Here is a 17585-nt window from a genome sequence, read left to right as displayed (position 1 = left end):
AGTAGCGCAGTTTTTTGGAGCATTGCTGGGGTTATTGCAGGAAGCTGCAGTTTCTTGATGTGTTTTGCAAAGTTTTTGGACATCGTTCCCAGTGCCCCGATGACCATGGGTATCACTGTTCCACGTTTTATCCATAAACGTGCAGTTTTGATGGGTTGCATTATTTTGTAATTTTTTCCAGTTCATTTTCTTCGACTCTGGCATCTCCTGGTACAGCCATATCAATCAATTATTATTGTTATTGTTATTATTAATTATTATTATCATCCTTTGTTCTGTGGGTTTTCTCCTTCTTACTCCAAGGTCAGCTGATTTTTCTTTTATTGAGATTACCTACACTTTATTTTACTGAATAGCTACATCACCTCATCACTTGATGATGGTAAGATGTCGGGGAGCCTTAAAGTATTTGACAGCGGGCAGTATATTCAGGGGCTTGATTGAACTGATTGATTACGGTAAATAGGTTGAGATTGGAACATAGATGAAGGGAAAAATTGTTATCTAAAAGAGAAATCTACAGCTGCACAACATTTACTGAAAGTGTATTTTGCTTTATGTTGCATTTTAAAATCTGGGGTGTTTTCAGTACTCCATTGGACCTGGTAGATGCTTTTTACTGGAAGGGAGGGAGGGAGGGAAGGTGGTAAAGGGAGGGAAGGATGGAAGGGAAAGAGAAGGAAGGAAGGAAGGAAGGAAGGAAGGAAGGAAGGAAGGAAGGAAGGAAGGAAGGAAGGAAGACCTCAGAACAATAACACTAACAATTATTCTTTTTCGTTTATGATCTTGATATTTGTTTTTTCTGAGACTTTTTCAATTTCTTATTAAGTATTGGTGCCACTGTTTTCGTAATCTGTCAAGTTATCCACAAGGAAAAGAAAAGTAGAAGGTTCTATTTATGGTCTGCCTAATCAACTTTTACTGTCACAATTTCTTTTAATAGGTCAGAAAAGTTTTTAATGAAATTATTCTACATATGTATGCTTGAAATGCAATATACCGGAGTGCCTTCTAGAATGACCCCATGTATTCAAGGGAAGATTTATCTGTTCATGCTGAAAGAAGATTTGCCTTTATATTTCTGAAGTGTATAGGAAGAAACAAAGATCCTTGGGAGTTACCTTGGGTGAAAACTCACATAAGGGCACTGCTTATAATTACTGTCAAAACTCTGAGCTACTCCGTATAGTGTACAGTTGGTTTTAACTAACCTTCAACACGAGAAGTAAATATTCATTTTATGGAATCCTAGTGACTGGGGTGTGTTTAGGCCATTGAACCCAAATGCCTCCTTAGTGCAGGAATTCATATGAAAGCAACCTAGACAGACGGACCTCCACTTTCTGCTTGAACCTATTCGGAAGAATAGTTACTATATCCCTAGGCCAGGGGTAGGCAACCTTGGCTCTTTTACGACTTGTGGACTTCAACTCCCAGAATTCTAATTCCACCATATGCTATGCTGGCTCAGGAATTCTGGAAGTCCACGAGTCATAAAAGAGCCAAGGTTGCCTACCCCTGCCCTAGGCTATTGGTTTCACTGTTGAGCAACACCACTTCTTCTTCTTCTTCTTCTTCTTCTTCTTCTTCTTCTTCTTCTTCTTCTTCTTCTTCTTCTTCTTCTTCTTCTTCTTCTTCTTCTTCTTCTTCTTCATTATTATTATTATTATTATTATTATTATTATTATTATTATTATTATTATTATTATTATTATTATTATTATTATTATTATCTTGTCGATCAGAAGGTCGGCAGTTTGGCGGGTCGAATCCCAAGTGCTGCGTAACAGAGCAAGCGCCTGTTACTCGTCCCAGCTTCTGCCAACCTAGCAGTTCGAAAGCACGTAAAAATGGAAGTAGAAAAATAGGGACCACTCTGGTGGGAAGGTAACAGCGTTCCATGCGCCTTTGGCGTCTAGTCATGCCGGCCACATGACCACGGAGACGTCCTCGGACAAGCGCTGGCTCTTCAGCTTTGAAACAGAGATGAGCACCGGCCCCTAGAGTCGGAAACGACTAGCACGCATGTGCGGGGGAACCTTTACCTTTACCTTTTCTTAACATTCTACCAGAAACTTTTTTTTCTTACAACTTAAGATCATTAGTCTTTCTCCTGCCTTCTGGCTCCATGGAGAGCAGACATATTTTGTGTAACAATTACTTCGGCTGTTTCAATAGTATTATGATAGCTGTCTTTTCTCAAGACTAAATCTACACTTCTTCTAGCAACTCTTGTAAAATTTAATTCTCTGATGACCTTTCTTGTATCTGTTTCTAAACTTTTAGTGATGCGGTCTAAGATTCTCTTAACATTTTTTTTGTAGATTTGCAACTCGGCTGATTCATTTCTCAATTTGCAAACAATATTTCTTACCAAACAACGGCAAATGCTTCCTTAATAACGCCAACTTTTTGTAAAAAAAGAAATACTTCTTAATCATACTGTGTCTCATTCGCACAGTGACTTTACAATTAGGGGAAAAAAACATTCCTTAAAAATTACATTTAGTTTGATCTTTCATGTCTCATGACTAATACACATCACATCTCTGATTTTGGCTAGCAGTGATCAAGGATATTAGTCTTCCATGAAGGACGCAGAACATTTTTAAAATAAATTCATTTGTCAGAAGTTGGTGCTTTTGAACAAATGGCCTTCTTAATGTATTTTTCATCATAAGCAATTTGCATGAGAACATCTCATTACATTCTCATGCCAGCGCAGACTGATGTCAACTATTGGGGACAGAGAAAATATGACTGCATATGTTAATTATATAATAAATGTTTCCTCAAGGTTTGTTTGCCTTATCTGAGGAAAAATAAAATGATTCGGATTTCTATCAACAAACATGGATGCTTTACAGAAGCTTTATAATAGCAGAGCTGGCTGAAGAAACATTGGTTTTCTTTCTCTCTCTCTCTCTCTCTCTCTCTCTCTCTCTCTCTCTCTCTCTCTCTCTCTCTCTCTCTCTCTCTCTCTCTCTCAATCAATCATTGAATTTAGATAGCATCCATCTCACTGACTCTCCAGGCAGTGTACAATTAAAATGTAAAATTTAAAAACCCTATAAAATGCATCTTTTTATTAAAAAGATCTCAGAGCAATGTAGAATGTAAACAGTCGGTTGAAACTATTAAAATATACTTTAACTCTCATTTATAAAACTTCAAAGTAAGCAATAAAATAAACATTAAAACAGTATAGTAAAAGCAGCAATTAACAAATTACAGCAGCATTAACCCAGGATTTGTCTTAGCATGATGCATAAACCATTGTGTGACTTATGGTTTATGGTTTAGCACATGGGTGTCAAACTCGATCGCATCATGTGATGTATCGTGATGTATCGTGATGTATCATAATGTTTTTTTTGCCTTTGCGGAACCAGGGTGGGCGTGGCCTACACATGATGCATCTGGTTTGACACCCCTGATTTAGCAATTTGTGGCAATCTAGCCAAGATGTACAGTACTGTATGTCCATGTCCCACAACATTTCTGAAAAATATTATTTGATTTAGGCTCGTTCTTCAGTTTGTTTTCAAGCTTATTCAAAAGGATGAATAATCTTTAGAAATTTTTTATGATTGTTCCAGGTTCACTTCCAAAAGGGACTTTAATCTAGATGTCTCCAATTCTAGACCAATGCTAACCACTGCACGAAGCTGGCTTTTGACTGTGGTGTTCTTGCCCAGTTCTTCTATATATAGAACTGGAGGTGACCTCTGAAGACTTCTAGTTCAACCTCATGCCCTATACTATACTATTCCAGATAAATGGTTGTCCAGTCTCTTCTTGAAAACCTCCAGTGATAGAGCATCTACAACTTCCAGAGGCAAGCCATCCCACTGATTAATTTTTCTCACTGTCAGGAAATTTCTCTTTAGTTCTAACTTGGATCTCTCCTTAATGACCTTCCACCCACAGTGTCTCTTGCAGAGAAGGATTTCTCTATAAGTGGTGGTGTGGGAAACCTGTCTTACAGTTCTTTTATTTCTGTTTCCTTTAGGTTGGACAACTTTTATACACAATAGAACAACTCTTCTTTGTGGCAGCCCCTGAGATATTGGAACACTGCTATCATGTCACCCCTCACCCTTCTCTTCATTAAACTACACATCCCCAATTCCAGCAACCGTTCCCTATATGTTTTAGCCTCCAGCCTTGTTTCAGTCAAGGAGGCTCTTCTAAAGCATTATCTTTCCTGGAAAATAATAGAATGATTCTAATTAGCTAATTTTTCCAAACATACCTTTTTAGGTTTTTTTTTAAAAAAACTTTTCCTTCCAGCAGTATCTAGTACATTGGTCCCCTGGATGGCATATATAGTATGAAGTTGTTTAGTCAGGATTTTTTGTTCTTATACATAGACCTCTTGGCCTTTCAACAACCCCCAAATTAATTTGATATTTTTTGAAAAAGCTTTCCTAAGTGGCCAGCATTTTGCGTGATGCCTAACCTGTCTGTGGTTAGGGGTGTTAATTGCCTACATGCATGCTGGTTTCAAAAGCGCTGATAACCCTCTTAAGCGTTTCTGTTAGTACCCTACCAGGTAACTCTGTTGCAAGCCTTCTTCTCATCATGATTTGGCTCTATACTCTAAAAGAAATCCTTTCAAAATAACATTACTGATGCTACTTGTTTCCTATGCCTCTTCCTGCTGGGAGGGCTTTTAATAAAGGCATATATTTTCCTCTGCCATAAAATTTGCAAAGGTTCCTTTTCAAGGTCTCCACTGAAGTTATCATCAACTTACCCATTCTTGTGTACTCTCCAGATGGGGCTGAAATGATTCCCAGTAAGCTTTTTGAATAAAAGATGTGGTACATTCTTTGAAGCCCTACTTCTTCCTCACAAAACCCAGCCTTCACCCATGTTTGACATTTAACAGAAACTAGTGAACTCAGTTTAATAATGCCGTCTATGCTGTTAGTGAAGTTCTCTTCATGGGTGAGATAAATCTGCTCCCATAGAAATCCGTGGCAATTTTCTTTATCATCTGTACCTTAAAAGCAGAAATGCTGCTGGATGTCACATCTATCACCTTATTGCTTGCAGATCTCCACAGTCCCCTGGCCTTTTTCAGATGTTATGCTGCACTCTTTTACTGTGGCTTTATGTGTGTTCTGTTGAACGTCTCCCACAACTGCAGAAGCCTAACAAGCAGCAGACAAAAGAAAGAGGCATTTCATTCTTGGGGACTTTGCTTGCACCCCTATGTCAACCAGAAGAAGATGATAAGGGGAATCCCATACCTTTATCTGCCTAGCCATAAAGAGGATTCCTCCCTCCATATTCACAGGGATATGGCTCATTCTTAAAATGAAAGGGAGATATCCTTTGCTGTCTGTGGAAGCTGTTGCTACAAGATATTGTAAGCCATTTGTTTAATAATATTTGATAATGCTGGGATGAGAACAGGCTCAGAGGTTCTTCCACGTATCTGTCAGGTTCAAAGAACCAATAACAGCACATGGAGTTGCTTCTGAGTAATAATAATAATAATAATATAATAATAACAAGAACAAGAACAAGAACAAGAACAAGAACAAGAACAAGAACAAGAACAACAACAACAACAACAACAACAATAATAATAATAATAATAATAATAATAATAATAATAATAATAATAATAATAATAATAATAATAAAGTTGGAAGGGACCTTGGAGGTCATCTAGTCCAACCCCCTGCTCAGGCAGGAAACCTTATACCATTTCAGGCAAATGGCTGTCCAGTCTCTTCTTAAAAACCTCCAGTGTTGGAGCATTCACAGCTTCTGGAGGCAGGCTGTTCCACTGGTTAATTGTTCTCACTGTCAGGAAGTTTCTCCTTAGTTCTAGGTTGCTTCTCTCCTTGACTAGTTTCCATCCGTTGCTTCTTGTCCTGCTTTCAGGTGCTTTGGAGAACAGCTTGACTCCCTCTTCTTTGGGGCAGCCCCTGAGATATTGGAACACTGCTATCATATCACCCCTCACCCTTCTCCTCATTAAACTAGACATACCCAATTCCAGCAACCGTTCCCTATATGTTTTAGCCTCCAGCCCCCTAATCATCTTTGTTGCTCTTCTCTGTACTCTTTCTAGTTCTTTATTGTTGTTCGCCTATTAACAGAATCTTGTCGGACTAAAGCAACTTTCTGCATGACTATAGATATACTCCGTGAACTGCTTTGGAGGGCCCAACCTTGCTCTTTTCCTGCCTACCAGATATTCCAAGCTCTGCTGCCTCTTTGCCCTCTAGGAAAGTCTCTCCTGTGACTCTGGACGACGTTCCAACTCAGTATCACAATTTTGCGCGAGAGCAGAAGTACTATCAATAACAATGTAGGGGAGGGAAAAAAGGTTCTTTCCTTCATGCAGTGTTGGTTTTTTCCATTTTATTTTGTCTTACTATTGGTTGGCTTCAGAATTTTCAAAAATGGCTTCCAAAGTATTCAGAACAGGAAGAGAATGAATAGCCAATTATGGCCGCAATAGAATAGCAATATTTTCTCCCTACTTAATGTAGCACGTGTGGACAGCTCTTAATATATATTTTTTTTAAAAAAAAAATGGTGACATTTCCCAGAAAACAAGGGAGATAACTGAAATTTATCTATTTAGGTGTCCCCAAGGATCGTTAATTTGGGAACAAAACAATTGGCCTGATGTGTTGAATTTTATTAACACAAGCTCAGAAGTATAGTAGTATACCATTTGAGACTAACAAACATTATTAAAAGGCATACACTTTTTCATCACTGGATGAAATGCATCTTGTGAAGGGAGCAGAGGCTAACAAAAGCTCATTTCTTTTAATAACAATTGTTAGTCTGCAGAGATGCTAACAGACTCCTCTAATTTTTGGTACCATAGATTAACATGATTCTCTGCCTACAGTGCCCAACAAGCTCATGTAGGAGTATGAAAACTGGTGCACAAGTGATTATTTTGTAGCCCACTTGCTGTTTGGGAAGGAGAGGAAGAGCTATTTGCAAGCTCTTAAGAAGGAGGCCATTCGCCCAACGTCTCCTACACGGCTGCAAAAGTCAACCCAAGAGCACCTGTCTCCACTGTGAGCTCTAAATGCAGCCCCTAAAGACCTTTAAAAGCTGTTGCCAAATTGTAATTTTTAATGTGATAGAAGAGTGAAGAAAAAATTAAATACATGACTGGAGGCGGATCCTATTAACTCCATTTAATTTTAATTACACAGAGATGTAAATGACGTTGAGTCAAATTTATCTCACAACCCATTCCCACCTCTGGAAGCTTGAGTGGGAAGCTCCTAACCAAGAGCAAAGTTCAGCCAAAAAAACCCATGGTGTCCTCAGAAGATAAGAGTCTCCCTAGAAAGATGTGGATTCCAAGAGCCGGATAGGATGAATTTGGATGTCTGGATTGTGTTATCTTAGGGAAAGCGGTGGATTAGATGCCCCCAGGTTCCTTCTCAGATTCTGCTTCTATTCTGAAGAAAAAACAGAGACGAATACAACGCCTGACAATTTGCTAATGAGGGAAATGGTATTTTCATTTCAGGAATGGAGCATCCAGTGCCCTTTGCAACACCAACCCACACCCATGGAGTGAGTCTGTGTCTTCTCCTTGAATTGGTTGTTTTCCTCTCATTAAAGTAATTCCTGTTAATTAAGAGGTCCTAATGGATTTCGAGTGAGAGGCTGCAAAAACGGCTCCCTTCCATCCATTCTTCCCGCTGATGTTGCCTTGAAGAAAAGTGCCTGTGTGTGTTTTGCCTTTGGCAAACGGTTCTTGCCCTCCAGGCTTCTCTGACTTATGGACTTCATTAAACTGAGGCCAAATAATGTCCCCTCCCTCCCTGATAAATAAAATGTAGCCACTGGCTACCTGTTGCCAGTAATTGCTTGGCTGAGCCAGACCTGATTAACCTGACAGGTTGGCCGGCAGTCACTGGGCATGGTGTCCTGCGTGTCTCTTCCAGCAAATTCAAACAAGGAATTCCTATTTATTAAGAAAGGTGCCATGCCAGCAAATCGGGGAGTTTTGTATTAAAAATGTATGGAAGTCAAGATGCAAATGAAGGGCTGCCTGGAGGGTCTTTTTGCAAGATTGTAGCTTAGTATTCTGAATTTCCAACTGCATTGACCTTTGACTTTCAACAAGTGGAGTTGCTCCCCCCCCATTCCTCTTTCTATAGCAACTTGTCTTGAAAAGATCCATTTTCTTCCCTTAAAAAAAAAAGTGAAATGGGATTTCGGAAAGGAAGATAGGATGTCAATGCTGACCAAAGGCATTGCTGTGATGTGTGTTTCCAAGGGGAAAAAAGGGGGAAATGACTTTACACACAAGCTTTGGGGACCTGCATTTAAACTATATGTAGGTGGGGGTGACATGAGGCAAAGAATGTCCCTAAAACTCATCTGTCATTCTGAGATTAATGTAGCTGTACTGTTGATATACCATCAAAATTGGCCTCCATTGTCCAGCCTTCTCTCTGATTGTACCAATAGTAAAATGATCCTGACCTAACCAGCCAGTGAGCATTGCAAAGATTTATTGAGTAGGACAAACAGAACATATTGGAGCAATAACAAAGACTTTTTTTCTTGCATTTCTGCCTATTAATAATGCGACTCACCCAGCATTGTCTGCATCTTTCATAAAGCCCATTTGTGTTCTTTTTTTCAGAGGTCCCTTAAGAGTCTACACTGATTGATGAACTTAGATAGACAATGCTCTAAATCAAGTTTTTTTTTTTAAAAAAAAAAGAGGGAGAGGGAATAAAATATATCATGTTATTTATTTTGAAAAAGGAAACAACAAACAGCAACGTTTTGGGACCGGTGTGTAATCTTGAACTGAACTGGCCCTCACTCCTCTGCGAATTATTATTTTGACAGTGTGTATTTGCTGAATGTGCAAATATCAGTATATATTTGGCATGTCTTTTATCTTCATCCAGGACACTTGACACTGAGCATTTGCTCTCTAGGATTTAGCACATGAATCATGTCTGATACTAGTCATCAGCCTTTGGTAATATATAATACATGACATGCACTGGTAGTTAGTATTTGGCAGTTTCTGACATGCAGCAGTGAATACTGAACAATTAGCAATCAATGCTCAACAACCTGGGCTCCAATATTTGATGATCCTAAGTGGACAGTCTTTTATGCAACACTGTTTAGTGCCATTAAATGCCATTCATTGAATTAACCCCAATAGGTTAATTTGCAGTAGAAAAGTTTGAAATTAGGTGGCTGAAGACTGAACTCATCCCTCAAATAACAAACCTTAAAAGAATGCAGCCGCGCGAGTTGTACTGGGAGTTTCCCGATACTCCCGATACTCCCATGTTACACCTTTGCTCCGCGAGCTGCATTGGCTGCCGGTTGCCCTCCGGGTGAGATTCAAGGTGTTGGAAACGACTTACAAAGCCCTACATGGCATGGGTCCGGATTACCTACGGCAACACCTGCAGCCGGCGTCAACTTCCCTCCGTCCAGTGCGCTCCCACAGAGAGGGCCTCCTCAGGGTGCCCCCGATGAAAGAATGCCGATTGGTGGCCCCCAGGGGGAGGGCGTTCTCTGTGGGCGCGCCAGACCTGTGGAACCGCTTGCCGGTTGAGCTCCGGACGGCCCCCGACCTCCGCTCTTTCCGGCGCGATCTAAAAACGTACTTATTTGAGCAAGCTGACCTGGTCTGATGGGTTAGGGTTGGGGTTTTAATATGTTTTTAAGTATTGTTTTAAATTTTAAATTTGGGCACTATATTTAATTGTTTTTTAACTTTTGTATTCTGTTTTTATATTTATTGCCCTGAGTCCTTCGGGAGAAGGGCGGTATAAAAATATAATAAATAAATAAATAAATAAATAAATAAATAAATAAATAAATAAATAAATAAATAAATAAATAAAAGGATGCTGCAAAATTCTACTGTAGCTTTAGAAAGCCCCAACAACTGCATGTCATCAGTGAGATTAACACATTGAGTGTAGGGAACTAAACTTTTGGTCACTGATTTTTTTTTGTTTTGTTTGTGGGTTGGATTGAAATAGGCTAACGGATGGAAACTCTTGATGGTGACCTCTCTTCCCTACTTAAACCATTACAAAGATGTTTTCGGTGGATCACCGTTTAGAAACTAAAGAGTATATCTGTTGATAAAGTCTGAGGAGGAATTTCTCACTATTCAGGCAAAGGATCTGCCAGTGTTTGGAATCTATTCAATGAACATGTGGAAGTAAAGGAAATTACAAATATCATGTAGGATTTTTTTCTTTCCTTCTTTTTTCTTTCCTGTTTCCATTTTCTCTTTCCCCTTCTCCTCTTTCCTCTTTGTACTTACTAGGCTGTCCTGCATCAGACACTGGCTGATAATTTGTTAAAACAATGTATTCAAATGATAAAATTGTTACCCAAAATTCAGGAACATGTTGAGAAATATTATTGCTACTGCAAATGAGAACTTTTTAAGTGGAATAAAACAACACAAAAATATAGAAACAGGCAGCAGAGTAACACATTAAAAAACAAAAATAATTAGTGACAGATTAAAAGCTGGACATAGCTAAATTCCAAACAAAGATATTTGTTCAAAGCAGTTTGAAATAATAAGTCGATTAGAGTGGTAGAGATTAACCACTCTTCAGATCAATGTTTCTCAGCCTGGACTTCAACTCCCAGAATTACTCAACCAGTCAACATAATAGCACTATTTTAGTTGTTTCACTGATTGTTCCATTGCCCTTGATTTTACCCCTTGCAACATTGCCATTTCTTCTGGACTAGTAACTTGGAATGAAAAATTAGCAAGTCCTGGAATGGTGGTGGTATTGATGTTGATGCCTTAACTAAATTAAAACTTTAAAAATGGACTTGATGGGACTATATCAAAGTGTTGTTTCTTACTTCAGCTTTGTATCAGAAAGAACCATAATTAGAGCATGCCAGAACCATTGACTGAAGTATTTGTAAACTACCCAGAGTCACTTAGGGGAGATGGGCAGTATAGAGATATGACAAATAAGGTCCTGGAGCCACCTCTCTCAGCTAGGGGAATTTAATCTGTAAACCACAGCCCAACTCTTAAAGTTGCTATGGAACCTTCATTGCAAGAGAATAGTTCATTCTACCACATTCTGTGTTCCTTTTTATGGCTGGGTTTCTTAGTAAGGATTTCAAATCTTTAGACAGGCAGGTACCTGAAGAAGTCAAGCACTACCACAAAGAGGATTACCTTGTAAACAAAAGCCGATACAGGACCCAGGCAGAAAACTGTTAGGTGTTGCAAAGCAATGCCCATGATAGAGCCACTCTCCATGGTCCTGAGTCCTTTGTGTATGCCTAGGGAGCTGTCCAGAGGTCTGAACTTCAGGTTTTCTTGGTGGACATTCAGCCATTTCATATAATCAGTTTGGAATAGGGGTTACTTTATCCTCATAGAATTGAAATCTAGCAGAGACCCTTGTAGACAAGAGATGGGGGCTCACTAGCAAATGACAGAAGGCAAACAGTGGACTCCTCCCAAAGTGTGGAGAGCTTACTGTAGTTTATTCTCCACAGTCCCTTGAGCATGCCGGGACAGGGGTTGGAAAACAAATCTACTACCTAAACCAGGGGTAGGCAACCTCGGCTCTTTTATGACTCATGGACTTCAACTCCCAGAATTCCTGAGTCAGCATAGCTGACTCAGGAATTCTGGGAGTTGAAGTCCATGAGTCATAAAAGAGCCGAGGTTGCCTACCCCTGACCTAAACCAAGAACTCAAAGTATCATTCAACATAAAATGACTAACTGAAGAGAAAAACTTATCTGTAAACAGTGGTTTTGAGGCTTGTTTGCATATTCTTGCACCAGGTCTCAATAAAATTTCCAGTCTCAGCTATGAGCATATAAGCAATTCCTTAAATGTGTAGTCTCTGGCCCTTTTTCTTCCTCTTAAACTAGCTTTCTTCTCTGCCTGGACTATGAGATGCATCAAGGTCAGGTGATGTTGAAGGAGTTTTAGTACGCAGGCCTGATAAGGCTAATCTAGCAGGTTCTTTCACTGCAGATTTCTCTTTGTTGTCCTCTGGTGTTTGACATCTCCACCAACCTTCTTTTCCAAATCTGACCCATGATCCAGCCTTAAAGTTCAGCAAATATTGAGTATGCAGTCACTCATATTTTGCTGCTATAGCTTATCCAAAATGGGCTGGTAGTTCCTCTTCACCACTCTGAGTCCATGAATTTAGGTGTCTGAACTGAATAGTTTTTGCATTCCTTTCTGATAGAATTCATTCCTCACCTTTCTTTTTCATACAGCTGATATTCTTTCAATAATCCAATTTCAAATGAGATTAGTGGCTTAGTCTTTGCTAAATGGGAAGGAATTGCAAATCCTTATTGACTTATTGAAAAATATTCGGTAGACCCTACTTTATTTTCTACTCACCTGCTCTAGAGACCAATCACCCCAAAATGAAATTGGTCTTTCAAAGGGAATCTTTGGACATTCAGAATGATTGATCATCTCTGCTACTGAGGTGCCACAGACGTTGAAAGGAATTGGAGTATTAGTAAGGGCAGCAGGATGAATGACCCTTGATTCTCTGTAGAGCAAATTGAATAATGGAGGCAAACCAGCACTAGAATACTTACTCTGCATGTAGAAGAGGTATGTTTCTGAAGTTGTGGAGAACTCCAGTTGATGTTGATAATACTGAATAGAAGTTATAATAGAAAAAAAACATTGAGATAGCCCAGTAAGGTAGTCCTTGACATACAACTATTCATTTAGCAACTGTTTGAAATTACAACAGCACTGAAAAAGGAGATTTTGACCAGTCCTCACACATATGATCATGGTTACATGATCCAAATTTGGGAGCTTGGCAACTGGCATATATTTAAAAGAGTTGCAACATCATGGGATCATGTGATCATCATTTCTCACCTTCCCAGCCCGCTTCCAACAAGCAAAGCCAATGGGGAAAGCCAGATTCATTTAACAACCAAATGAGTCACTTAACAACTTCAGTAGTTGGCCAAAGTTGTATAATCAGGTGTAAATCACTTAACAATCATCTTGCTTAGCAACAGAAATGCTGATCCCAATTGTGGTCATAAGTCAAGGAGTATCTGTTTAAGGTAACATTCTTTATTACTATGTCCCCTTGCTTAGTATTCTTACAAATGAACCATTGTACCCAGTTCAAATATGAATAGGGTCTATTACCTGTGTAATCCTAAATGTTTCCTGCCTTGATCTAAAGTCAGTCAGTTCTATTGATAGGCAGTTAGGTATGAATATGCAAGTTGTAGAAAATCAAATTTTGGTGAGTTTCTACATGTTCCTTGTAAAGATGGATGGCTTATAAGAATATGGCCAACCAAAAAACATACATTTGGATTTTGCAAAGATGATGGTTAGTTATTTCCCGGTATTAGATCGCCTTTCAGTTAGGCGATGGACAATCAACAATGAAGAAAAAGAACCTCTAGGCACAGTAGCTATAAAAAGGGAGGTGTTATTTGTTTCCTCCCAGGTGGTAGAAAGTTCTAATTCTGGTGACAAAATTAGTCTTGAGCTTTAGCAGTCACAGTTGATGCATAGAATGCTATAGATTCTTGGCTACTATAGGAAAACATTGGAAAAGTCTATAAATCAGTGGCTGTGAGTTATGGGATAAATGATACTGACAGTTGTTAAGGAGATATTGGCATAGAAAGTGGGAGACTGTGAGTTCAAGTTCCACTTTGCCGCAATATCCCATATTTAATATATAGTATATTTAATGTTTATATCTCCAAACAGCCTGTTTGGACATATAAGCAAGTTAGCTACTAAGAACATTTTGTATTTTCAGATCTGGACTGAAGATATTGATATTCTTGTTAGTATCATGAGCCTGCCTAGGCGTTTGCTTTGGAACCTTTGAATAAATATACAATCTCTACATTTCCATGGGTTTTCTTCAAAGCATTATTGCTCAATAGTGTGTTTTCCTCTTTTCTTGCTTTAGTTGATTTGTTTGTGGTTGTTTGGCAGTACTTCTTGGTATATTACAGTTCTGAGTTATAAAATATCCAGGGGATCATAGAGTTGAAAGTACTGGGTTAACCTCCCCCCTTGGGGGAAAAAACTTTAAATAAACAGCCACAGGAAATGGTAAGACTTGGTTGATGCCAAGTGGCCTCAGGCAAGTGGCTGTCCATCATCCTGTCTATCCTAAAAGCTTTCTGAAAGAGTTCTAAAGCACTTCCTGTAGAAATGAGATAAATAGCCATGTTGGCTTGTTTTATCCTTTCCTTTGCTTAGCATCACAGATCTGTTTTTAGGTCTCATAAGTCGGGAACTCTAGGTCAAAGGAAGAAAAAAAAAACAAATTAGCATGGAATGCCCTTCTACTACCTTTCATATTTTCAAATTAACCCTTTCTAAATATAGATTGTTTTATTACAGTTCTATTAGGGACAAATGAAGAAGCTTTCCATTTGTCTTCAGATGCATGATAAAGCTGAAACTTAAGTGTTCAGGGATTTGGGAGGGGAAATGTTTGCCAGTATAAATAATAGATTGTTGGAAGTTGCACCATTTTTGTGTGAAGAATATGTGTGTGTGATGGTTTATTTATTTTAAATACAGCCCCCAAAAGATTTTTGGAAAGGCTCAGAATGTGATCTTAAAACTTAAAGAATAAGAAAAAAACAGTGTTTTTTCTTGTTCTTTAAATTTCATCTTTATTTTCCACATTTTCAAACATTTCGGATGACTGAAATGATATGATAAGGTACTATCTGCATGTGTTTTGTTTGGAACAGATATTCATAGAGAATTTATGAAATCCTTCTGTCAACTTATGGGATCTTAGACAACATTGAAGAAGATGTTCAAAAGCCAGATTCCAACAAAAAAAATTAAAATCTTTTACTGGGGTCACCAAGAGAAGTCCATGCCAAGCTTAACTTTTTAAAGGAGAAGATCTATCTCAGAGAAAAGTCTCAGAGCTAAGCATATAGACAGGCTTCTATGTAGCAAAGTGCAGAGTAGAGCAATCAATTGTGACTATGGCTGAGACCAAGTCCTTCAGTATTTGATTGCAGGAAATTGGGATACTATTTTTTTTTAGTTTATGGCACTGTTTATTGAGCTTGACAACCTTAAGATGGGTGGACTTCAACTCCCAGAATTCTTTAGCCAGTGTGAGTCAATGATCTTAAGCAAAGAAACCACACACCTGAAAACAAAAACTTTCAATGCCATAAGGATCATCTTAACCAAAGCCACAGTCACCATGCAGAAATGAGGAGAGGTTCCTCTCTGGGTAAGAAAAGAAAGTCTAAGGAAAGTCCAAGTCCAAATCCAAAGTTCATGGAACACAATACTGAAGGCCAGAAGATCATTTCAAGTATTGTTCATATATCAGCCTCAGCTAGATGTTTTATTTTATTTTAATTTTATTTTAATTCCATTTATATCCCGCCCTTCTCCGAAGACTCAGGGCGGCTTACAAGCTTAGCAGATGTTACGTCCTACAACAATGTTTCTCAGTCTTGGAAGCTTGAAGATGTGTAGACTTGACTCCCAGAATTTAAGGAGTTGAAAGTCCACACATCTTCAACTTGCCAAAGTTGGAAAACTCTGGTTTATGGCATGGGTCACCAGCTCAAGCATCTTCCCTACTTCCTCTTTCAGCACTCAGGATTTGCTTGTTTGATTGCTGTAAATGACAGTGTAGGTTTGTGACTGCAAATATAATTATTTCTAAGATATCCTTAAAATAAGCAACTGAACTGGAGATTCCCTAAGCCAAATGCTTGCTAGCAAGCTTCTTAAGTCAGTGACCTTACCTGCATCTGGCTACAGTTGACATTACAACAACAACAACACACTAAATATAAAATCAAAATGCATGAACAGACTGGTAAACATGAAAATCAAATCCAACTAGCCAAGGTTATGAAATAAAATATGAATAGGATGATAAAGATGATGATTATTTTAAAAAAGCAACCGGTGGCTGAGTTTGATTGTTTTTTCCCCCCCTCTTTGACTCCTTATCCATTGCTGCTTTGGAATTATGCTCATTGGTAGGCTGAGAAGCTCACATTGGTTGGAATTTTTTTGTGTTGATCTATAAGCTGTTCTGGGATCCCTTTGGGCTGAAGCCTGGAATGAAAAAAGAGATGCATTTTTTTTAAAGAAAAGTAATTAAGATGCAGAAGCCTTGCCTGAAACCAAATGTTTCTCCCCCCCCCCCTCAGCCTCAATGAATCATACATTGTACATGTTTAAGTGCTCTTTTTCCAAAACTGGCCCAAGAAGCCATGGCACATCCTTTCTTGGGGTGACTGCAGCTGGGTCTGGAGTGGAAACATAAGGAAGAAGGGAGGGGAGCTGCTCTCTGGAGTGACATGTGGTGATTTAGCCATTAAATTTAATGCTTGTCTTTCTCTACTATCTTCTGAAGCTTCTGGGCTAAGCTGTGCAAATAGCTTAGCCGGTAGATTTAAAGGTCAGCATGTAAAGAAGAGAGACAGGGAATAGCACACCATTCAGGCAAATGTCCTTAGCAATCAAAGCCTGCTTAAGGGAGGAGCAAGTTCTGAGTTTCTCTAATGTTTACCCCTCCCCTCTCCCTTCAAGCAACTCTGTGCAAGGCTTGGATTTCTGGTGTCCTCAGTATGTGAGATGGCTCTTTCAACCCTCCCTTGCTTATAAGTGAGTTTCTTAAAGGCTGGAATAGATGCCTCCTGCTATTTCCTTTTAGGGGGTGTAGCTTGAAAATTCATCCTGTTACAAAAAACGTATACAGTATATAGACTATGTAGGACAGACAGGAAGGAAGCTAATCACCCGATTGCAAGAACATGAGTGAGCAGTTAGATGAGGAGACCTGAAGTCATTGGTATCTTCACATTGCAATAAACAAGGACATGCATTCAATTTCACAGCTACTAAGACTGTTGGCTGAGCAGGGACAAAAATAGCCAGAGAAGTGATTGAAGCCTGGGAAATGGGCCCCTTGTCAGTGAATAGGTGTGCTGACTTACCACCAACTTACTAGGTACAATCAATGAGAGACAGAGAGAGAGAGAGCAGCTTTCAGCTTTTGTGGCTGAGTAGGAAGAGGCTGAATAGTTCCCTGAATATCTTCAGGGAAGACTCCAACACAAGTTGAAAGCTTGGAAGTGTAAGCTTCTCATCCCAATGACCAAGATCCTCATCCCAGATTGGATCCTGCAACATTATCCCGGGACACATATTTTTGCCTTCATTCGTGACAGTATATAGACAACATGTATGTCAAAATACTTGAAAATTGTAGGGTGCACAGATTCCCTCCCTCCCTCCCTCCCTCCCTAAGCTATTGCATTCCAAATACAATTACCCGTGGTTTACACATGAGCAATAAAATGTCAGCAGCTAATTGACACGGACAATTAAATAAGTCAAATAACAATATCCACTGGCTTCCAGTCCTAGGGGCAGCAATTATATCTCAAATGCTTTGAGGAAAAATAGGAAGCCATGTGCCACCTACTTGCCTTTCTTAGGTAAAGTCTTAAAGGGTTGTGCCAACCCAGTGGGCACTGAATATAATTGACTCTTGGAGGAAAGAAATGTGGGA

Source organism: Vipera ursinii (genome assembly GCF_947247035.1).
Source record: "Vipera ursinii genome assembly, chromosome: 12".
Taxonomy (NCBI): Eukaryota; Metazoa; Chordata; class Lepidosauria; order Squamata; family Viperidae; genus Vipera; species Vipera ursinii.
This window is presented reverse-complemented; position numbering follows the sequence as displayed.